Source organism: Lissotriton vulgaris, chromosome 3_1 (genome assembly GCF_964263255.1).
Source record: "Lissotriton vulgaris chromosome 3_1, aLisVul1.2, whole genome shotgun sequence".
Lineage (NCBI taxonomy): Eukaryota > Metazoa > Chordata > Amphibia > Caudata > Salamandridae > Lissotriton > Lissotriton vulgaris.
In genome coordinates, this window is record NC_141689.1 from 193,098,643 (window position 1) to 193,124,518 (window position 25,876).

Genomic DNA, 25,876 nt, shown 5'->3' on the forward strand with positions numbered 1-25,876 from the left:
GCAGGGTTGGGGCTTCTCTGACCCCAAAGCACTCACCAGTGGAAGACTCGGTGGGCTTGTTACAAAGAAGTCGTGCAGTCTTGGCGATCGTCGGTCCCTCGAGGTCTCGTCGCACTCACAGTTCTCAGCTTTGCTGTAGAGGTGAGTAGAGGTCAGAGGTGCCAGGGAAGCCGGGTCTCGTCGAGCTGGGTCATCGGATTCGTGATGAAGGACTTGCAGCAGACCGCAGTGTTCTTTAGGATGGTGCCTGCGGATGCAGGGTGACTACTCCTTAGCCACAAGGGAGAATCTTGATGAAGAAATCTTGAAGTCCTTTCGCAGAAAGTCGTGTCTTGATTCCAAAGATGATCTAATTTGAACAGGGGGCCCGCTCCCATCTTTATACTAAAAAAGGGGGCTGACCCGGTGACTAGGTCCTGCCTATGGGTGGGACCAGGAGGGGGGTGGTTACACCCCTCTCCCCTGCCGGACTTCCCCAGGCCAGGGGCTGGTGTGCCCCTGGAACTGGTTCTGACTGGCCTATGCATAGTGAGCACCGGGGTGCCACTCAGCAGTCACCTTCCTGAAAAGCCCTGCCTACCCAGGATACACAAAACCATGTCTGGGATGGTGCTAGCACCGCCCCGGACAGGAAACCCTTTGTCCAGGCCTCCCTCGCTGGAAGGACTCCCAGCAGCAGGAGGTCAGACTCGTGTCTGTGGTGGCAGCATCCATTTTGTGGAGCTGAGGCTTTAGTTAACTTTAACCGGGGTTCACAGTTACATACATGTCGTGTCCCTCTAGAAGGGTGGAATGCTAACCCCGTCGCCAGAATTGGCGAGGGGTTAGTATTCCAATTCGTATGACACCTTACTCGACATGTTTTGATAAAGCAATACCAAAGATAGCATTTAACCGCGAGGATTATAATGCACTTAAGAGTATATGGTATGCGATATCATGGAACAGCTATTAGGACTTGGTTCCGCAAGCTGCAGACAGGCTCAGCTCATGCCAGAGCACCATCTCACACGATTCCAAGCACTCTGCCTTCAGGATTGTCAAGGCCTGCCATAGGAGTGACTGATAGGAATCTGTGTGTCCATTTTAGGGTTAGGTATAGGTATACTACACCTACAGCAAAGGGTGATTACACGACTTTGCCCCAGCTGTCATGCAGCCAGTTGTGTCAAATTTAGGAGGCCAGCCAGGGGTGGCATAATACATGCTGCAGCCCCTGGCAGCCCTGGGTACACCCATTCCCTGAGTTACAGGGTCTGATAGGGTGGCCCAGTACCAATTGGAAATGCACCTAGGGTACATGGAATCCATTTTAAAGAGAGAGCAGTAGGCCTGGGGTCCTGATTGGCAGGGTCCCAGGTCGACTATGTCCAAAACCAGCTAAACCACAGGGCAAAAAGTTGGGGGCAACCATAGTCAGGATGTACCTTCCTACACAAGAGTCAACTGCTACTAAGATGTACTTATACCCAGTATCAAACGAGAAAGGACCGCAGTGATCCAAATAAACACACGCCAGTGGTTTATTAGATATGTACAACTGAGTTTGGGGCGGTGGTGCAGCAGTAGAAGGTTTAATTTGCTGACAAATGCCACATTGAAGGACATAATATAAAACAAGGGGATTGTACCTATGCCTCCGGGATGTATTACTAAATCACTCAGTAAGACAATAGATAAAGCTAAATGAATTAGTTTTACCAAGACAATTTATTTTGTCAGTATATTTAGAATCAGTTTTTTAGATGATTATTTTTTAGGCAAGAGAATCAACATTATCAACTCAACCTCTAGCGACTGAATTTTCACAAAAGACTAATGTACAAATAACATACAAAAAACATTGAATTAATCATCAATAGACCTTACCAAAAAAGGACTAATGTACATGTGACATACAAAGAACATTAAATCAACATATATCATTTCATTCCAATTATCAAAAAACAGTTAATCATGGACAGAAAGAATTTGCCAATATTAAATATGCATTCAGTTTCCACAATGTGGTGCACTATTTCTTTTTAGAACCACATGAGTCAAAGTTTAAACATTCCTTTTAAACTTGAACCTTCATATTAAATGTATTAACAAGAATTTTATGCGAACTGAAGAATATGCAAAAATGTTGTTCATGAAAATTTTTTTAACACACAACCTGCCCCAACAGCAGGTGACCTACACGCACTCTATATGCTGCAAAAATCATTCAGCGCATTTAAAGTTCTTCATTATATATTTTTTCCATAATACATTTTGGGACTACATGCCCCAGAAGGCCTGTGTTGCACTCACCGGGCCCTGAATACAGCTGATTGGCTGATCACTACCATGTGACCAAAACCTCCGTTGTTTGAAACCTTTGGTGTTTGTCTACACTTTGCTTCGTGCTCATTCAATGAGAGAAAACAGAAAGATTCTTTTTGAACCAAAGAAGGTAAGACCGCGAACAGCGCGCTGCCCTGCTTTGGGTGCTTGGTTAAATTTCGCCACATTTAGCATGAACACTGATTCTGTGTTTGTTTACCTTTACAGACATAATTCCTACTCACAGCGCCACATGCTCGATTGCGGTGGGCTGTTCAGCCTTCAGAGTTATTACAAAATGTGAGTATGACAAACTTGATATATCAAAAGCGGCAGGCGCCGCGTTAAAAAAGGTTTCAAATGTAATGCAACTTTTGATTCAGGCAGCACGTTTGTGACCCGGGTTCATTTCGCAAACTTTACATTGCAGAACCAACTTTAAGCACAGTACCTCACGCAAGGTTGCGGTGGACTGTTTGGCTTCTGAATAGAGAAGACTTGTGAGTACCCCCATGTTTTTCTCATAAGTAATGCAAAGGTATTGCATACATACATGTAGGCGGACACTGATAAAAGCGTTTATCCACACTTTAGGTCACCTTGGAACAATAAACAATGCCTTGACAAGAGACCACCCTTGAGGCTTTCACTTAAGGTAATTTCACTCCCTATTTTGTAGCACGGCGTGCGTGCGGGCACCTTCTTTTTAAAGGACAATCATTTGAATATATTCCTTCTCTGTTGCAGTGTGAGACACACAGTGGCGGCCACACTACTATTAATAAAAGGTCGCACTCAAGCCCTCAATCAGGTACGACGCATCCAGTGGATGCTTTTTTAGCTTAGTGTTGTTGGTTCTTAATGGATTTGGAGGAACCCTTACTAAACATAGATCCTTCATTTTTTTCATTGATAACAGTTCCCCGTGGAATCCATTTAATGCTGCCCTGATGAGAGCCCTGTGACTTTCTTAACAGGACTCGAAACGCGTCGGCTACGGCACTAGTTCGCATAAAATTCTTGTTAAAACATTTAATATGAATGTTCAAGTTTAAAAGGAATGTTTAAACTTTGACTCATGTGGTTCTAAAAAGAAATAGTGCACCACATTGTGGAAACTGAATGCATATTTAATATTGGCAAATTCTTTCTGTCCATGATTAACTGTTTTTTGATAATTGGAATGAAATGATATATGTTGATTTAATGTTCTTTGTATGTCACATGTACATTAGCCCTTTTTTGTTAAGGTCTATTGATGATTAATTCAATGTTTTTTGTATGTTATTTGTACATTAGTCTTTTGTGAAAATTCAGTCGCTAGAGGTTGAGTTGATAATGTTGATTCTCTTGCCTAAAAAATAATCATCTAAAAAACTGATTCTAAAGATACTGACAAAATAAATTGTCTTCGTAAAACTAATTCATTTAGCTTTATCTATTGTCTTACTGAGTGATTTAGTAATACATCCCGGACAATCCCCTTGTTTTATGTTATTATTGTGGCCCTACCTACCCTCCGTCACCTAAGGGCCTACCCCTTCCTTTCAATTGCACATTGAAGGACATAATCACACGTTTGTTTGTACAAACCCCACCACCAATATCAGTGCTGGAGAAGAGAAACTGTAGCTGACACGCCGGCATGCACCGAAGCCATCCCGGCGTGGGCTGCTGTAATCAAAGCCTGCCTGCGGTACGCATTGAGTATTAACCTGTCACCAACATTGTTAATTCTCACATAAGGAACTTTATCAGGGCTTAAATTATAAGAGTATTTAGAAGCAAAACCTCTAGGATTATTACCTCCCTTCTCTGTTGCGGCAATAGCTGCCAAGATGTCCTCATCAATCTTACTTTTGGAACGTGTAACTGCTGCTACTGCGTATGTTGCAACTGCTGTCTTTGCAGCCTCGTTTGCGAGACAGTTGCCAACAGCGTGAACTCCCACAAACGCTGGTGACCCAGAGTATGAATTACAAAGACAAGGGGCAGCCTCTATTTAAGCTCTGCCACTCGAACCCAGATCATTTTATGTTTTATTTTGCGCCCCTTGGAGTCACAATAATCATTTTGAGTCCAAAAGGGTAGATTTTCATTGTAGGATTGAACACAGAAGTAAGAGTCACTTACAATTTGAGTGGTCACACTGAGGTCCGTGTACTCCAAGGCAAGCATCAGAGCACAGAGCTCTGCCAATTGGGCGGTACAGTCCCCTAATGTCTAAGTATGCACAACATCGGACTTGAATTCACCATCCACCATAGTACCAACCACAATTGCGCAGGCCGAAGAATATGCGTGCTTTGAACCTGTAGCCGCTTGCACACTTCCGTCAGTGTAAATGATACAACGGAAATCCTCAAGTGGGCTCATAGTCAGAGGAGCAGGATGAACAAATTCATACTGCAAGTACTCTTGAGTCTGCAATGAGGAATCAAAAAAGAACGTGACATTCGGAGATGTCATGGACGTGCCCCATTGTGTCCACTGAGGGTGCAAAGTTTTGGAATTTAGTACACTGGCTTTCGTCACTGCCTCCAAGGCAGGATACAGAGTAACAACCAAAATGCGTTTTCCCTGCGACAATGCACGTTCTTTAAGAATCGCCATTTGCACTGCTGTCAAAACTTTTTCCACAGTGGAAAACCACAACTCAGCCGAAGTGTACAAGTGTGACTTGTAAGCGATAGGGACCCTCATTAAAAGTGAGTTATGTCAAACCCACCGCCCCAGGTACCATTCTGATTACCAGGTTGGTGTGGTTATCACGGGTCAACAAGAATTTAGATTCAAGCAGATCAGCCTGCAAAGATTGCAAGATGGCTGAATGCTCAGACAGCCGGCACGATTTGGAAAAGGAGGTTGTATCAAAGCGAAATAAGGCTTGCTATGCTGGGCATATTCGGGAATTTAGGTATGCCCGAAATTCCAAAAGCCCAGTAAAGATTGGAGTTTAAGTGTTGTGGGAGCTCGCAAAAGTACACATTTCTCCAGGAAGTGAGGAGCCAATCCTCGACCTTCATTGTTGAGCTCATAGTCCAGGAACAACACTGTGTACTCTGCAATGTAAGATTTTGCAAAGTTAATTTTGTAGCCAAAATCCGCAAAATTGTAAATTATACGGTCCACTCGGCACAGATGCGGCCATAATTCGTCGTCTGTGAGATAAATGTCATCCACATACGAACATGCATCTGAGTCGATCCCCTCCAAGAGAGAGACAACACTGGCGGCAAAGGCGCCTGGACTGTTCTTGTAGCCCATAGCCAAACGTGAGAGTGACGCTGTTTGCCACCACTTGTAAATGCTGTCAATTGACTACTAAGAAGGGACAAATCGTGGGCAAAAAAACATTGGATATGTCAAGTGTGGTTGGAAACCTTTTACGCTCAAGACAATCCACAAGAGCAGAACTGTGAGTATTCTGGACCGCGCACGTACGACAATGTGAGTTTAAGTGGAGGTAATCCAATACCAAATGGTACGAACCATCTGACTTGGTCACTGTATAAAGAGAGTTATTCATCGTAGACACAGACCGTTCAATTACTCCCTGATATTCCAATTGTTCAAGGATTTCCGCAACGGAAGCTTTTTCTTCTCGCCGCATGGGGTATTGGGGTTGAGGCTTTGGCTATGACCACAAAGGAATCTCATGTTGAGGGGAAAGTTTGTCCCACCCACAGTGAATACGGTACAACGCCGGCGCAAGCGCTTTAGCCCAATCTTCTGCAAAATGCAGTGCCCGCTCTTTCGGCACCGTGTGCGCGAAACTAGGGAGGATTACCTCCTCCCCTTGGGGAGCAGTTAAGACAAAGGGTGGGGGCCAATCGACCTCCGCCAACAAAATATCCTAGGTAGTAGTTAGATTTTCCCAAAATACCCCTCTTATGGTACGTTCTATGTCACCTTCAATCACAAGGACAATTTCATAAAGTCTGTCAGGGGGAGCCACTCTAGTGTCTGCTGTCTCAACTACAACAAATTCCCAGTCGCTGTCACCTTCAGTAGTGGGCGCAGGTCCTCTCGCACTATGGTAATCTCCGTCGCGCTGTCCAACAGCGTAAATTATAAATTGTAAGCGTCAGTCCCCATGTCAGATTCCAAAGCTGCGTTCTCACTATCTGTGGCATATCTCGCTGTTAAAGCAGCAACTTTCTTTTTTTGAAACTGGGGTCTTTGTCGCTGTGACTCGTCTTGCTTGCCTTTTCCGTCAGCCTTGCGAGGCTGTTCATGGCTCTGTTGGTCACCTCGACCTCTGTCGCCGACTCCTCCACCGGTGGTTCAGACCGATGTTTCCTGCAAAGAGCGAGGAGGACGTTGTTCAGGAACCTGAAATCTATCAGGTGACTTAATAGTACTGCGGTCGCGTAACTCATATGAACTCTCAGTAGAGGCAGGTGTAGGTGAAGTAGGACGGGACCCCTGTTTCTGTTGCTGTTTCCCCTGTTTTTTGTTCTTACTCCAATTTTGTTTCTGAACTTTTGGGTGGTCATCCTTATCAGAAGACACTTGTTGAGTTTGCTGCTGTGTTTGTTTCTTAGCAAAAGGCTTAACACCCAAGCTATTAAGGCCAACGGTCTTATAAGCCTCCGTAATAATTTTCGGTAACTGACAGGGTTTGTCGGCGTGGGGGACCTCGCGCAAAGCATTCGAGACCTGGAAACTTACAGCATCCCCCTTGACATTTCCAAGGACGAGATCGCGTACCATGTCAAACGCTCCCACGAGTCGCATTCCCAACTCCACAGCCGCCTCCGGCCCATGTTCATCCTGAACACGCTTAAGGACGGAGGGCATGACAGCCATTAACTGGGTGCGGAAGCACCTAGTATAGACTGCCGCAAAAATAACACCCCAAGTTGTACAGTCATATACGTCTGGCACTACGTCTTTCTGCAAACTTATGATCAGGATCCTGAGTTTTTCCACAGGAGTAGTATTCAGGAACACTGCTTCCAGTTGGTCGAATTTTTTGGCAAGCAAAAAGGCATCTCATCCTTATCCTGGGGAGGCTTGCCCATGACCGCATTAACCATGACGGGACTAAGCTTCAGCCCGCCCCCTCCAACTGGATGCGCTGCACCACCCGGGGCCCCACCCGGGAGGTGGCGGGTAATGTAATGAACCAGACCCCTTATCACTGACACAGCAGAGGCATAAAGGGGTGTTAGTTGCGAGGCAGTTAACTGCCCTACATTAGGATGCGGGGTATAAGCAGCTAAAACAGGCCAAGTAGCACCTAGGATTGACATCGGCCCTTGTCTGCCCACCGTTATAACATGTGGGAGGGCGCCATTAAACTAAATGGCATGTTGCCAAGCCGAAATTGGAATTTCCACTGTCCTATATGGAGCGTACTCTGCAGGCGCGGGAGCTGGGGTGTAAGAATGAAAAACACCAGACACAGCATCCACCGCAGGAAATTTGACCCATGAGTAAAACAATTCAAATGAGTACACTGCGTCAGCTGATACAACAAAAACAACTGCCTGCCCCTCTAATGAAATTAGGTAATCCTGCAAGTGATTCTGCACAGCCAAGCGACTGTGTGCTGGGATATCAACCTCAGCCATAATGACACAGTGATAAAGAAGTACAATGCAATATATATAAATGCACAACTGGGTAGTAATTCAATAGAAAACCGTTTTTAAAATATCAAGCTTGAAAAGACCTATGTAACTATAAGTAGGTTTTACCCGTCACTACTGTCAACCGTAAACAATAGTGAGGGTCTCGTAGACTGATATAAGCACTACTCAAGTGTCTCACAATAAGACCACACTCGTTGGAGGCGCCATGTTGCAAGGATCCTGCTCATACACAGAACTGTGCACAGAGACCTAGGACGTCAGTGAATTGTGGTGTACCAGAAACTCACCTCCGTACCTAGAAAAACCCCAACCAGCTAGCATCAGTGTCACATTTGCTCTTCGTCTTATAGCAAAGTAACCAATGATTAGACAACCTACAACATGCGACTTAGGACCATCTCTGGAATGGTGGGAAGTGAGAACACTCTTTTGTTATACTCTCACACCAGTCCACAACAGGAGTAAAGAAGAGACACTGTAAAGTTAAAATGTTTATTTTAATGACGTGATCTCATGTGTAGTATCTTAGCCAATAAAAGCAGACATATGATTAAAAATAATATGGTCAGCATGGTTACAATTCCATAAAATACAAAAGGAGAAATCATATTGCAATGATGGTGAAAACAGGTCCTATTGCGCCTAGTTTTAACACCCGCCCTATATAGGAACTATGTATTATAAACTATAAAAGGTCTCTTGGCTTGTTTTGGGGGACTCCATTACCTTTCCGCTCAGTAAGAGTAAATTACATCTGGATCAGCATAGACTCTCTGCATCCCTGGAAACGGAAATCTTCCAAGTGTCTGAAATCATGGCTAGTGTGTGATAATAAAGACGCCAGAATCTTACTTGGCTCACAGCTGCCACAATGTTGTGTCTACAAAACGTTACCCGAACATGTCGAAAAACAACTAACATGTTTTGGTAACCTTGAAGGCTTTAGCACTCACTGTACAGACTAGTGGCACAATGTAAGTCTAGAGATGTTGAAAACAAACCTTTTCTCATGTGTAGACCTTTGTGAAGGCTAACTTACAAAAACAGCTATGCAGTGTCGTGTGCAAAAGGTAAAATTGCGTTTATCTTCTAATAAGCCATGGTAACATAACATGCACGCAAAGCAGGCCCTAGGCCATACTGCAGTAGATTGGTCTTGTCGGAAACCCGGGTGATAGATAGGGATTATATTGGTCAATGCAGCCCACGAATCTAGGTCCTTGAGTAAACATGATGCACAAACCTTTGCCTCAGCATCAATTAGTATTTACAACAAGGGGTGGTGAGGGACAGAGTCTCTGAATTAAGCAGAAAACTCTCACCCAGTCAAGAGATCAGGGCTAGATCCAACACCAGTGAGATAAATAACGGTGATGGATCAAGCCCTGATCTTTGGACTGGGTAAGAGTGGTCTGTTTAACTCAGACACTCTGTTCATCACCACCCCCTTTTCTAAATCAGCATCAATTAGGGCAATTAATCAGTAATTTGCAGGGTTTCCGGGGAGTCTATGTTGATAGATAGGTTGCAAATATTCCACTGTCATGATTCTGGGCTAAGGCTTGGAAATAAGATCTCATTGTATAATGGAGTCAGTATCAGGACTCACTGCTCCGGGTTGACTTTAAAAACGGCATTGGGAGGCCATTGGGACCTGGGGCTCCGTTTGATTTGATACTGCGTAATTAATAAATAATCAATAAATTACCACTGGATCTAGCCATCCTGGACCGGATTTATGCAACACTTGGTTCATCACTGGAAATGTTGTTCAATTAAATGCAATGCTCATTAAATGATGTGTTTTATAATTGATAGTCCTTCAAAGCTTTTACATAAATTGTGCAGCTCGCATTTTTTTAAAACAAATCTCCTGCCAATAGCCAGTGGCATTGTGAAAGTGCGCGTGATGGTTGTCTGCAGCACACACCCTAAGTCCCCTGCAAGCTTGCTTCTACTTGCCAGCTTTATGGCATCTTCTCAAGAACTACTGTGGTGGCATGAGGCTGGCAGGCTCCTTTGTAATGTTGTCAAAGATGATCTAAAGCCTTAAATGTTTATTTTTTTATGCTTAGATAGAATTTATTTTTAGGAAGATTTGTGAAGTTGTAGCTAATATTCTGTCAGGCCTCTTTTCTCCATTCTCAACGTGTCATGGATCTTTTATGATACTTGTATTTATTTTATTGTATTACTTACATGTTTTTGTGAAGTGACGCTTTGCACAGAATGGAGATGCAGCTCAGACGTGCTGTACCACATTAAGTGCCAGTGCAGCACTTTAAGGGTCCTGTGTTCTTCATTGAAAAGCCTGGTTTGAAAGAATAGGTCTTTACACTGGGGCCGTACCACCAGGACAAAAATGGACAGGCAGTGTCCCCATATTAGTCTAATAGGTCCAGGACCGGCTTTAGCGCTGGTGGCGTCTCCCATTGACCACCTCGGCAACGGATTCCCTCACTACCAACCTTTAACAGGCCCCCTCAAGTCTTGATAACCACTCCCCTCAGATGCATTTAATTATTTATATAGTGCTGCTCATACCAATGTAGGGTGTCAGAGCACTTTAAATAAAACATCGAAATCTAGTATTTTTAAAGCTCAAACAACTCACCCATAACGGTCTCAATGTGCTGGGGGTCATTGGGGAGATTAAGTGAGCTATTGCCCAGAGTCACATGGTGGTGAGTTGAGATGCCGACGGCGCCGGAGATCGAACCGTAAGCGCTGAGCTCTTGAGTCAGCCACCCTGACCGCTGCGCCACACCTGTACATCTCCCACTTTACATCACCACCACTTTACACAGAGACACTCAATCATACGTGTGTAAATCAGCTTATCAAGTTAGTGGCAGCGCACTGTTCTCTAGTGACGTTGGCATGACAAGGCCTTATTATTTGCATTGCAAGTTGTTACCATACTGGCTCCCCTCCTATGTTATGTTAATATCATTTAAAACACGCGCAGCTACTCAAGAGTGTCCCGGTGCAGAAGCCAAATGATGGAGGGAAGGAGCTTGACAGAGCGGCACATTAGGGAAACAGCTAAGTTTTTAACAATTTTCTGAACAACCTTGGGTTAGTAGTATTCCGTAGTGTGTAGGGCAGAGAATTCCAGCTTGAACCACCTTCAAAGAGAGAGAGCTGCCCCCCACTCGTACTAGATGAAATCGAGGGATCACTGCCAGCCGCTGGGAGGTTGAATGCAACAGTCTTTGTGGCGCATAGAAGCTGAAGCGATTCCTCAGATACGGAGGACCCAAGCCATGGAGGGCTGCATGGGCCATGGTGAGGGCCTTGAATTTGACCTGTTGGGCCACAGGAAGCCAGTGTAGGTGAAGCAAATGTTGCTTCACACTAGTTCTTCCGGGAATGTTTAGCAGAGCTATGGCTGCTGCATTTTGTACAACTTGCAGCTTCCTCTGCTGGAAGCCTGGCAGACCTATATACAGTGCGTTAGCATAGTCTAGGCGTGAAAAAATCAGTGCCCGCGTGACTATATCCTTGGCTGCCCTTGGTAGCACGGGCAGAAACTTCCTGAGAATCTTTAGTGTACCAAAACACTGTCCGGCCAGTTTCTTTATTTGTGTGGGGAACCTAAGGTCCTAATCAAACCAAACGCCTAGGTTTTGACTGGCTGACCCACAGAGCTAGGTAGAGGGCAGTTTGTCGGCCAGAGGGCGGCCCTAAACGGTGGAGGAAAAGACCCATACAGAAGAACCTCAGACTTCTCCTTGTTACACTTCAGCTGGGCTAAAGCAAGCCATTTTAAAACTGCAGTTAGTCAGGCTTTGGCCTGGACAGGAGATGTGTCCACCTCCCTCCAAGTGAAGAGGAGCTGGGTGTCATCTGCATAAGCGATGATCTTTGCTCCCAGCTCCTCTGCAAGATAAATCAACGGGGTGACGTAAATATTAAACAGCAGAGGGCTCAGAGTAGGTCCCTGCGGTACTCCTGTAGACAACTTTTGAGGGATCGAGGAGGAGGGGGAGCCATACTTGTTGTGATCGATCTTCTAGGAATGACTTGAGCCAATTCCATGCTCTACCTGAGATACCGATATTGGCGAGGCGAGCAAGAAGCTGTGAGTGTGGTACCATGTCGAAGGCGGCAGAGAGGTCTAATAAAATCAAGGCCCCTCTGCCACCAGTGTCCAGACACTGTCTGGTCGCTTCTGACATTTCCACCTATGCTGTCTCAGTGCTATACGTAGTCCTAAACCCTGATTGGGCTGGGTGCAAAAGGTCAGTTGTGTCTACAAAATAGGACCGCTGTTTGAACACCGCTTTCTCACAGTTTTGCTATATGATTCGGCTGCTAAGGATAGACCCAGATTTCTTTCGTCAAGATGACTGGGCACATGAAGGAATACATATTGTGTGTGAGAAGTGCGTTAAACAATGCATGGGTGTGTGAGTGAGCCAAAGTAACACAGTACTGGGTTCCATTTTGGAAGCCCCGGGCCTGATAATGTGCACAAGTTAGATGTGGGGTATTTTCCCAGATAGTGGAAGGGTAATACTGACATTGTGCAGACTGGAGGGAGTTAACCCAGATACTGCTATGGAGAAAGTGAAGACAAGCATCTTCTTGTCTCAATATTGATTAGGTTCTTTTGGCACAGAGAATTGCTGAATAGTCTTGAAACTGCCATTTAGTTGATGGTAAGGGTGTTCCTGTTGTCGGGGTGTGAAAGGACCTTTGGAATGGAGTCCGCTGTGTTTCTCTTCCTGGTCACTGTCAGATGCATCTGGTGATGGGTACACACTACTCATACTCAGTTTGGGTCCGTCACCTGCGAAGAAGAATCCTGTGAACCTATGATGCTCACCCTAAGCTGCCCTGCTGACCTAAACCAGTGTCTAGGTCTTCACTGATACCGAATGTGCTGAGTAGACCTCAGCTGACCAAGCAACTGCCACGCTGGTGATGCGCCCTGGGGCTCACTGGTGCGGCAGGAAATGTCAGCTATTGATTCCCAGATCCCTGAAGAAGGGTTTGGAGGAGCACCAAGGCCTTCATCTTGACTTTCTTTTGCTTGTGTTGTTCAACTGCCCACAATGAGCTCTACTGAGATCTTTCTATTTTGGAGTGGAGTTGGTTCTCTGCCTTCTGTGAAGCTACGGGTTGGAATTATTTCATAAACATGAAATGACACTGCATGTATTTTTTTTATATCATATAAGTTAATATAAAGTCTGCATTCAGCAATTCATTGTGTCTAACTATTTCTACTCCCGTTCTGCAATGCAATTGTTTCGCTATTGATTGAAACGGAGCTGCAATTTTTTTTCTGGGGAAAAGGTAATACGATTTATAGATATACTCTGGGAGAGGAGTTGGTCTAACGGGTAGGGCGGTCGACCTCGAATCTAGGGAACTAGGTTGAGTCTCAGCAATGACGCTGAACATCCTGTGCAAGTCACTTAATCCCCCCATGCCTAAGAAAAATAAATGTGTCCTCATGTAATGAACAGGTTGCTCATATGAAGCGCTCTGATACCCGATACCTTCAGGTCAAGTTTGCGCTACATAAAACTCCTTGCGAGCCCGCAGCCTTAGTTCAGGCCTATGGAGGTGTCAAATCACCGAGTCACACTGTTACCATCTCCCATCTTCACCTGGACCCATGTGTGAGCATATAAGAGAATAATCATATCACGGAGATTGCGCAGCACCCCCAATGCCGCCAGCTTGGACCATAGGAACAGTGTCGAGAGCGGTCTTCAAAGCAGATGAATATTTTTTGTTTTTTATAAACTGTTCTCTCTACCATTGAAGTAAGAGATAAGAGATTTGTAGAAGTTGATTGTCCTTTTTGGAAATCAGTTTGATCGATTGGGATTGAATTGGTCAATGCAGCCCCCGCTTCTAGGTCCTTGAGTAAACATGATGCGAAATCCTTTGCCTCAACATCTGTTTGGGCAATTAGTCCGGAATTTGTGAGGTTTTCTGGGAGTCCATGTTTAAAATAGGTTTCAAAATACTCCCTTACCATGATTCTGGGCTAAGACTTGAAAATAAGATCTCTTTGTATAAAGGAGTCCGTGTCAGGGCCCACAGTTCGGGATTGACTATAAACAGCGTTGGGAGGCCATTGGCACCTGGGGCTCCGTTTGATTTGATACTGCGTAGTTAATTAATGATCAATAAATTACCAATGGATCTAGCCGCCCTGGACCGGATTCATGCAACACTTGGTTCATCACTGGAAATGTCGTTCAATTAAATGCAATGCTCATTAAATGATGTGTTTTATAATTGATAGTCCTTCAAAGCTTTTACATAAATTGTGCAGCTCGCATTTGTTGAAAACAAATCTCTTGCCAGTAGCCAGTGGCATTGTGAAAGTGCGCGTGATGGTTGTCTGCAGCACACACCCTAAGTCCCCTGCAAGCGTGCTTCCACTTGCCAACTTTATGTAACCTTCTCTAGAACTACTGTGGTGGCAGGAGGCTGGCAGGCTCCTTTGTAATGTTGGCAAAGGTGATCTAAAGCCTTGACTGCTTATTTTTTTTTATGCTTAGATTGAATTTATTTTTAGGAAGGTTTTTGAAGTTGTAGCTAAAACTCTGTCGGGCTCCTTATCTCTATTCCCAACGTTTCATGGATCTTTTATGATACTTGTATTTATTTGATTAAATTACTTACATGTTTTTGTGAAGTGAAACATTGCACAGCATTGAGATGCAGCTCAGACCTGCTGAGACCACATTAAGGGCTCAGATAAAATGAAGAATCTGGTGGGTGAGAAGCATTCCAGCGAAGGAGAGTGCTTTGTATCTCTCTAGATTGGAGTGGATGGAGCAGAGTGGGTGATAGACCGCGTCAAAGACAGCAGAAAGGACCAGAGGCAGCAATGCAGCCGCGCCATCAGCGTCGACTCTAGCTCAGTCTTGTCCCCAGTTGTCGCAGTGTGGATCCAGCCACTTCGGCAGGATCCGGCTTGGATGCCAAAGACAAGGGTATTCTCATCTTTGCAAGTTGGTGAATGTTGGTAGGCAGTATTTTTATCAGTTTGCCTGGGAAAGAGCTATTGTAAATGGGAGCACTGCGTCGATATGTTTTTTTAGTTATTTTGTTTACATTTCAAAATAATCTGTATTAATTTTCATTTAAAAAATAAGAAATAAAGTAACAGTGAGGTGAAGGGATAAGGAACATATAAGGTGTGAATGATACAATGAGGAGAATACAGATAAAGTTGAGAGACCACTATAATTGTTCAGGGGTCACTGTATCTGCTGGAGAAAATGCTTTACAAAAAAGTACAAAGATTCATTCCATAAATAACATCCGAAGAAATAAAACATTACAAGGGGTACTCATAAATGAAAAAAGCAGAGAAGAAACATCAGGAAGAAATATAAGAAACAAAAGAGCAGGAAGAGTGTGTACCTCGCTGCTAAGATTAGTCCAGTCCAAGTAGGCGTGTAGTTGGCCATCCATAAGGGGTTTTGGAGTGTAAACCAGGGTCATCCAGCTCAAGGAGATTTAGTGGCAGTGAAATAGTCATCTAAGTATTTCCATATGGGCTTGTGTTGGGTTGTCCAGGGGGAGTGTTGTAGAGTGGTTGTAGAGTGGTGTGTGTTACCCAGTTTAGCCAGGCTGTAATTGAAGCATTGTAGGTAGCTTTCCAGTTTCTTTAAGAATGGGTTTGGTGTAGACAGTTTTGCCTTTCACAGGAATGGCTCAAACTCCAAATAGAGGTTTATAATGGCACAGTATATGTGTTAGTTAGGGGCCCTGGGCGACCCCCATGTGCTGGGTGTACAGCTCAGGACCGGTCAGAAGTTCCCACAGACACCTTACACCACACAGGACACACAGCACCGGGTTGGGCTAGGAGACCTGTGGGAGAAACCAGCAGGCCAAAGGAAGTCTGGGGGCCTGGGCTAAGGACCAAGTGGGTGCTTAGGGGTTGGGGACAGGTGGTACGGAATGTGTTCACCATTAGGTTACAATTGTAAACAAATGGAACCCAGTCATGACCCTACCGATCCCATTACACCTTCTTGTCATGAATAAGACGAGATCTGTTGCATATTACCACATACCCCATGAACATGAAAGGGAAGGAGAAGGGTGGGGTTAATTTCACTGCTTCAGGAGTGTGGGTCGTTCCATATTTTCTTAGTTCTATACATTTCGAATCCATGCCAGGTATTCAGATCTGGAGTCCTTCCATTTAGCTTCATTGTGTGTAAGTGTTTGTGAATGTACTGAACATTGCATGAAACTGAAAATAATCCTCATATATGTAATGTTTGTCGGATCCATCCGAACACCGCTCCAATACATGCAATAATCATTCATTGAATGATTTGATTTGTGGTGTAGCTGCAATTACTGAAGTTGTGCCATGTGCCCTGGGCTTCTCTTGAAAATGAAGCTTCTACTGTGTACCGACGGGATTGCAAACGTGTGCTTAATAGTTTTCTACAGGACACACCCTGGTTCATCTGGAAATGTGTTTCCACTCGTTGTATTGATGTAACGTTCACAGACACCACTGTGTTGGCATGAATATCAGACGACTGGCGCGCATCTTTCCTAAATGCTGCTAAGAGGAGTGCAACCATTACGTAAAGCTGTGCCTCCCTTTTTCTATACGTGCTTCATTGAAATTCACTTTTGGGAGTCTTGTTAAACTGTGCATAATAGTCTGCTGTGCCCATTCCCAAGGCATTTTAGTTCATTCCTTTTGGTCTATTGTATGTATTTAAGGCTTCTGCTGAAGCGCTTTATATTGTGCTCATGTGCCTTCAATGCGCTTGGGGATGTGGGGACATTTCGATTCCACTCCTGTCGTCTAGATCTGAACCAGAGCTTCCTTCCAGTGAGATAGGCTCAGTCTCGTTGATAAACCCATTGAAGGGTGCCCCCAGGAGCATCTCCACTCACCAGAGCCAGTATAAACACGCACCCCACCTCACTGCACTGCCCTCGCTGGAGTTATGTGCATTTTCATGGATCTTTGTTAAGATCTTGTATTATTGGATAACCAAAAAACACCAATTCAATCCTTACTCAATTAATATATGTGCTCCCCAAAAACTCTCGATGACCTAGGTATCATGTGGCAATATTTTCGGGGCGCCCCTTCTGTTTGGAATTCTTCGTTTGCATAGAAAGAAATACATTCACATAAAGAACATTGCAAAGTGCGTTGCACAGTATGGAGGTGCGGAGCAGATCCACTCTGCTGCACTCGGTGCCGGATTGCTTCAGGACTCTTCTGTGCCTCCTGGGAGTTGCAGGTTTGAAGAAAGAGGCTGGTCCTGGATGTGTAACTGAATGTTGGCTGAGAGGTGTTGGGGGGTTCAATATGGCGTTTGTTCATGTTGTGCTTCATACCCCTGATGAACCGCTGAAACCCATGTGTCCTCCTACTGCAAGGGAATGCTTTGGATGGAAGTGTATGTGCCTTTGAACCTAGGGGAGTGTATAGTCAGAAGGATCAGGGAGGCGGATATCATTTGCCATAGTTATTGCAAGATCTAAGACTTACATTCATACTGCTGAGGCCCCAGCACCCATGTGCAACAAGCCACTGGGAAAGTAGGAGTGATCCCAGGCAGAAATGTAAAACTCATAATTTATAAAAGTGTGATTTGCTTATCCAGGTCCTGGAGGGATTTGGGGGCCGTGCAAAGCCTTGAAGTGGGATATTTCATTGGGAGTCAGTGACATGTCTTGGGGACAGGAATGATGTGGCTAGTATCTCCTACACTAAGAGGGAGGCAGATGACATGGTTGCCAAGTCTCTTCTTGGAATCCCCGTGTAGATCATGTTAGCGGATAACTGTTACAATGGCATTGCCGGACCTGTAACAGTAGCAATTTTATTTCAATATTATCATTGCAATAACATGGGAATCATAAATTGAATTAGTACTTTTCTCATTTTACTAGGAAAGCTCAGTGGTTGGTTCGTGGGGCTTGAGCAGGCGAGATAGCCTATCGTCATCTAGAACAGGGTTCTCCAAAGTCAGTCCTGGAGCGCCGGATCCCCTCCAGATTTTTAAGATAGCTACGTTTATCTAAATGGGGATATGCTAATAATCGGCATGGATCCGGCCCTCCAGGACCGACTTTGGAGAACCCTGATCTTTCCAGAAAAACTGAAAAGTTGATACCCTTCAAGGCCAGCACATTTCAAATGGCGGGATGGTATTGTTAGACCTGACACCCTTGTGTGGTAGTCCGTCAAACCTTTTGCCTCAACTCCTCCTATTTTGCTGAACTTATTTTAGTTGGCTTTAGGACTCAATGTGCTCTTCCAGTGCTGAAGTGCATGTTCTCTCTTCCTAAAACATAGTACGATGGGCACATTTAATTTACATGTAAATCCCTAGTAAATGGTACTACATATACCAAGATCCTGTAAGATAAATGCAACTAGTTGATCTTGAACACTCATTGTGCCACCCACTGAAGTAGCCTTTTAAAACATGTCTCGGGCCTGCTACTACAGCCTATAGTGTAGTTTTAACCTACTATCCAAGTTTGCAAATTAATTAGACTATTAGCACTAGGGAGAAAAGCAGCGATTTCCTGAGTTGTCCGTCGGCCAAGTTAAGCATTTAGGGGTTTTAAACATAAAGCATGCTGTACAGTGAAAGTTATGCTTTTTGGTCTGTGTTCCAATTACCACTTTTGATCATCAATACATTCAAGTATATAAAACACATGATAAAAAGATGCGTACTTCTACGATGCCTCCCTAACTAGATGTACCTAAGTGTACCAAGCATGTGTGTAGTTGTTAAGCCAAGAATTCCTCTAGGACATCGTCAATCCCACTACCTTAAGTGAGACTGTGGGAGCCAGTCTTGGTCACCCCGCGAGGGATGTTAGACCACTGCGAGCTGGAGTGTCTGCATGCAAGAACCTTAGCGTCTCTGGTCAGTGTGTCGGTTGGGAAGTCTCGGTCTTCTCTTAACTATCTTAGAAAGATGTGATGTATTTATACCCATAGGTCTCCCCAGGGGTCCTACCTTGCTGAGTTAAAGTCTCGGCCTAAGGATGACTTTGGGCATTGATTTTATTCATAGATTTTATACAGGAGATGGCAGTCCTGCTGTGCTTCCAAGAAACCTCATGCATAATGTATGAGATTTCAAACTAGGGAAAACCCACGCTCTGAATGCAGTGTAATATCTAGGTAAAAGGTCAGTTCCTGTAAGCCGTGACAAGTGTAATGTAGGGAGAGACTATAGGTGAAGGGTAACGAGTTTACCGAGGTCTATATTTTAGTACCTAAATGGAATATAACAAAAGCATACAAGCATACATATTCGGCATGTCCCACTTCTAAATATTATACACCCAGTCCTAGTGGGCTTCAGTGCATATTTTATGGGACACTTATTTAATATTAGAAAGAGTGTTCATCATGTCAGAATGGTCTGATCTGACATGTGAAGGATCCATCTTGGCATGCCCCATTCAAGACTGCTTGGCACCATGAGAAGTCTCTCCTATATGTGGTGCAGAGCCAAGCTGTGACCTGCTTGAATGACTTTCATGCTATGAGGGCAGTTTCTGCTCAAATTTACTCTGGCATTATCTGAAGTCAAGTGTGCCAATTGGAGGTAACCAGTTTGAAGGGTAAGGAACTTGCAATGTGAGGAACTTAGTAGTCTCCATAATTGCTCTAAATGTGTCAGTGAATCAGTCAAAAGAAAATGAAGGAATTAGCCTGTGGCAGCTGATTATACGAGTGTCCACAATAACAATATAGTCATTGAAGAGTCCCGCAAGAGGCTGGTGATGCTCGCATATGGTATATGATAAAACTCAGTTTAACTTAGTGACTGCAGTTTTTCACGTTCTTCTCGTGATGAGTAAGTGCCTTCTGTGAATACCAAAATGAGTAACATACTCATTTTGAGTCATTTACTCATTTTGAGTAACTTACTCATTTAGGTATTCACAGAAGGCACTTACTCATTGATGAGTAAGTGTCTTCTGTGAATACCAAAATGAGTAAGTGCTTTCTGTGAATACCAAAATGGTAGTAAGTTTAGGATTTTCTTAGTTAGTTCTGTGAATCAGGCCCAATAACATAGTTTGGTTTGTGGGAGGCCACATGTTGAATGGTTTGCCTAGATGACGTTAATGGTGGTCAAGCAAGAGCTGGGAGGTTCAAGAGGACGTTTGCACTAAAGATGTCTGTTGGGAGAGATGATTTCTTAAGTAACAATAGGTGTGGCAGGAGTGGAACCGCAGAGCGTTGGTTCAGTCTGAATTTTGGGTAGACTCAGTGTTAGCACTAGGGGAGTCTACATTTGTTTTCAAGAGTGACATCAGGTTGTGCCACATATCTCTGAAAGACGGGATCACTGAAGATCCTGGCTGTGGCCAGCAGTTCTTTTTAAGCCCGGAGCACTTCTCGTTTTCTATGATTATAGTCTGAAGGGTGCTTCCTTTGCCCTGGTACAGGTGTGTTTTAGTTGTGGGAGTGCTTTCAGCACACAGTGGTAATGTAGCCATTGCCCCAGTGTATCTCTGGAACTCATAACCTAGGTTTTCCTTCCTGGTTCTAGTTTTTGGGCTTCCACTAGAGTCAACTCATTGAACACTTGAAACTGTTCATTCCATAGAGACCAAGATATTAATGAACAATTTAGAGTTGAGGCCTCAAGGCTATTAGGATCTTTCATGTTTGGTGATGACTGCATTTAGCTTAGTTACTGGGCAGCTGATGAAAGAAGGCGTTGCCTGTCCCGGAGAGGTGCTGATAGTCCAGTATCTAGAGCTTTAAGTGTGGTGATGTTTGTAAATCACATGCAGTGAACCTCAGGGTCCCCACTGGCCCTCGGCCTGTCCACTGTAATTTTTGTGCCTTTGACTGATAAGCTGTTCACAGGTCCTTTTGTTCACAGAATGTTGACTTTGGCTAAAACAAGACTCCAACATGCATTTGGAAGGGGGTTACTCTGGAAAGGCAGTTGTGTGTTTATTATGCTTCACTATAAACATATTGATTTGCAACGCTTAGAATTCATACCTGCCTTCATTGCATGAAGCGGGTCTTAAGAAATGTTGTGAACGTTCAAAAAATTGCTGCCTTCCTGCTATTTACTAATTTACTCTACTAATATTTTTTATACTTAATTTTTTCATGAAAATATAGCTTCCTTCAAATTCATTCAACTGACTGTACAATTTTATAGAAACTCTTTATGGCTCCATCCCCATCAGTTTGGCTGAACCTCTCTGAGATTCAGCTCCTATTCAGTCTTCTTCCAAACGAAACAAGCAGTGCTTAATTTGTTAAAAAAATAAAATAATAATAGATAAATGCGAGGGACATCGCCAGGAGGCCATCACAGCTTGCATCCTAGTTTATTAAGAATATTAATGGAATATTTGAGTCACGTTGGACTCTGGGTATCCTAGCTTGGTTTCATGTATTTAGATGCTAATTGAAGGGTTATTCTACCAGGGAATAGTCTCTCATTGGTTTCCTAGTGGAGAACAAGTAGTATCTGAGCCAAAAGGTGTTGGGGTGCTTGAAGAGATGTGAAATCAGATTGTTCACTACCTCTTCATTTAATTATAAGTACAGTTGGATGTCTTTTACATGACTCTGATAGCTTAAGTAAAAGGTTCCAAACCAAAGTAAATGTCTATTATTTAAGAATGTGTGGGTTCTGAGCCCTGCCGATGTCAACATATAAATATCTTTCAGTAGCTACTTCTGGTTACTGACGACAAAGACAGAGTATTATCTAGACCTAGGTGGTGAACTCCACTCTGTCCGTAGAGTTTGCTGAGTTTTTCACGCTTTGCGGAGCACGCAGAGTTTTTTCCTTGCTCGCGCTCGCCAACATTAAGTTGGCGAGCGCGAGCGAGGAAAATCCAACGCTAGACCACCTCCCAGCGAGATTTCAAAACACAGGCGGTCGCAGATGGTTGTGACCGTTCACATTGAGAAACCTTCTGTTTACGTTAAGGAAGCTGCCTCTCAATAGAACATCTACTTGAGCGGCAGAAATGAGTAGCGCCCTCCTGCGCCGTGCATGGTGCTCTTCACGCTGATTTTCCAGCGCAGTATAAACACCGGGCACTAAAAATCAGCACAAACAGCGTGACCTAACACACTCCGCCGCTTGTGGAACTCTGTGTAGCGTGGTGGAGTTTTTCGGTCTCCTCGCCGAGTTCCCCGAACTTCGCCCAGGCCTAGTATTGTCATCAAGTCTGGGCTCATCAACCCACTGAATAGCAAAGCCCAAATTATTTAAAGACATGAATACCCATCAAAATCAAGTCCATTTATATTTTTCATATACATATTCATTAAGGTTATCAGGAAAACCTAACAGGATATTCAGTGGGTCAGCGGGCTGATCCCCAATTCTTAGTTACGCTTTCAATGCCTTACTCTGTGAAAAGTCTGTTTCGATGACATGTGTCTTCTTTGGTGTTGGAGTCGCTGTAAAGATCAGAGTTGTTTAGGTTTTCTTCGTGGGAGGGGACCAGATTGCCAGTTGTTGCCAAAGCTGTACTTTTTAGATTTGACATGTATGGCACATATTCTCTTCTAGGGCGTCTGGTCGGCCTCCTTCGACCACTGGCCTATGTTTTTTTATCCATAACCTCCACCTATGGTGTTAGAAATGGGGGTCTCTAGTTGGCAAGGGTTTGCACCTTTGTCCAAGTATGCATCTTTAGATTCTCAGTTCAGGCATACTAAACGTCATTTTCCTATCTGGTCCCAATGGGAAGTTATATTTATAAGTTGTTATAAATTAACTCCCATGCTTTCCTATGGGCCAGATAGCCTTTCAATAGTAAAAAAACGAAATTGGCAGAAGTTCACTATCAGGTAAATGTAAATGTGTAAATGTGCAGGTCATGCAACACACACCAGGGCATGTTCTACCTTTCACATCCACTGCACCCTGCCCACAGGGGTACCATGGCCCTACCTTAGGGGTGACTGACAGGTAAGAATAGGGAAAGGTAGGGCCTGGCAAGTGGGTAAACTTGCCAAGCCGACATGGAAGTTACAGACTGCCTGCAGACTCTGCAGTGGCAGGACTGAGTTACCTTTTCAGCACTACTCATGTGGGTGGCACAATCAGTGCTGCAGGCCCACTAGTAGCATTTGATTTACAGGCCCAGGCACACTCAGTGCACGTTACTATGGACAGACTAGTAAATCCAATATGCCAATCATGGAAACACCAAACCATAACAAAATGTACACAGAGAGCATATGCACTTTAGTACCGATTAGAAGTGCTAAAGTGCCCAGAGTCCTAAAACGAACAACAGCAGGTCAGGAAAAAATAGGAGGAAGTAGCAAAAAGTTTGGGGATAACCCTGCAAAAAGGTCCATTTCCAACATATGGCTTTCCATAACCTTCACAAATGGCTTGAGACATTGTCAATCACATCTTTGATCAACCCACATGCTTATTTCAGTCTCAATGTTGTACTTTTGGCTGCTTGGGTGCATTCTTCTCCCTCCATTGGCATGCAAGAGGGACTGCTTTACAGACAACGAGCAACCTAGGTGCACTGCAGAGTGAACCATGGAAAAAGCGAAAGAAAAACTTTTTTATATTTTCTGAAGGATGTTTTCGTCTTCACTTGCTTCCAGGTACGCACAACACATTGGCAAACATGCCATGTTAAAACTTTAAACCAATTGGCTTTGCCAATGCTTGTCTGCCCGTGGTGTTGCTACCACCATATTGATGATGATATGCAGTGGACCTAGTAGTGTTGGAGCCTGGGTTTTTGAAAGATCCAGGGACAATGAGGTGGATTGACTGGACATGATCATTGGCAGTCAGATACTGGAATATTTTCATGTTGCTGTTAAGGTGTACATGGTGGTGGTGTGGGATGGTTCTGAATCTTCCGAACACAACACATGGCAGAGGCGGCTGGGGGTTTGTGGTGTGGGCTGCTTTGACCTCTTTAACTATTTTCGTCAGTTGGATGCGTGGTTGGCTGCAGACATGTTTACCAGTGTTATGTGTCTTGTCTGAAGAGCGTTTGTCCCCAGCCTCAGGCGGGAGTAGGGCGAATTGTTCAGTCCTATGAGGTTGCTGTCTTGCGTCATTTGGTTGATTTAAGGAAACGTTGTGGCTACTTGCACAATCTCTAATAACTACATACTTAAAATGAATTATGGTCTGTGCACTAAATATGTGTTTTCATCTGTAAAGTTTGCAGGATCTTTTGACAGACCGCAATTAATAGTTGAGGAAATCCGTTTCAGCGCATGTGGTGTGTCGCGGCGTCTGCTTGGCAGCCTTGTCTGAGCGAGCGCTCTTCTTCCGTCTTGTACCTGACGTCAGAGGAAGCGGACCAGGCGACCCCGAATCATTCACCGATGACGTCAGAATGGTGTGTGATGTGGGTTGCACAAATACCTCAGAATGCACGCATGCGCAAATAGGGCTGTTGTACAGGTTTGGCTCTCCTGCATCCCCCGGATAGTAGGTTTTATGATGCTTTCAGGGGCCTAAACACTTATTTTCTGATCGCGTCCAGGGTGACTGCTTTGTCCCAATGTTTCACCTGCGCACACAATATACGTTTTGAACATTTAGCCCGCCCTCAACACAGATGTCTATTAAGCAATATACATGCATATGCTGTTACTTTTAAAATCAGATTTGTTTTAATTTCGTGATTATTCATTTTGGATTACAGTGTTGCTTCTAGGGTGACCAACTGGCATTGTTGCAAATTCAGGACGGTGAATGTAAAAATTCAGGACAAAGGGACAAAATTCAGGACAAAAATTCAGGACAAAGGGTCAAAATTCATGACAAAACTTAGGGACTAAAGTTACGTTTTACAGACACGTCAGAAGTGGTCGTGCAATAGTATATAAGTAAGTGAATAAACAACCACCTAAGTACAAGTCAAAATAAGTTTATATTAGGTTGAGACAATCATGCACGTCACGTTTTTTCAGTATGGCCGCAGCTTAGACGATTCAAAATTTGCATCTCGCTCCAGCAGGTACTTAAGTCACCAGGCAATGGCGAACCACACCTGAATATAAGTGAGGCCGCTTTTATTGTTGATTGAAAACTACTGGATATACAAGGAGCTTTGCAGTGGCAGCCCCCAGTAACAAAACCGCTCTCCCCCCTTTCCGCCTCCCAGTGAAACACCCAATGCCTGGTCCAGCCAGTCTGGCCTTGCTACCACCCTCCATTGGTGCCCCTCATCTTCATTTAGACCATCTCTCATGTGAATTTAATTTCTTTTATAGTGTTACTCATCCCAAGTATGTAGGGCAAGGTGTCGGAGTACTTTACATCACACACACATTATATAGAGACAATGACTCATATTAACGTGAAAGTCATTGATAGGAAATGTTACTTAAGATAATGGGTGCTACAAGGTGTAATCATTCTTTCATCCATCATTCAGTCTTTCACCATTCATTCTGTCCTTCCATCTGTGTGCCCATCTATATCCAAACATATTCAACCATTTGCAAACCTATCCACCATATATCCTTCCAGCCATCATTTCACTCATCCATCCCTTCATCCACCCTTTCACTCATCCATAAACCCACCCTTTCACCCCATCCATACGTACAGTTATCCATCCACTCTTCCACCCATCCATCTATTCACTCACCTATCCAGCCATTTACCCTTTCACCCATCCATTCACTTACTCATCCATACACCCATTGACTTGCCCATTATCTACCCTTCCACCCATACATCCATCTATTTACCTTTTCGCTCATCCATACTGCCACTCATTCACTCATCCATCCTTTCATTATCTATCCATTCAACCTTTCATTCATCCTTTCCTTTCAGTAATCCATCCAGCTATTCACACATTCCTTTACATATTTACTTTCCCACCTTTTCACATTATGAGCTGAGCCTTTGTCTGCAGAGTCGCAGACAGAAGAGACCTATCAATAACTTCACCTCGCTGTAGTTTCTAAAGCAAGGGGTGGG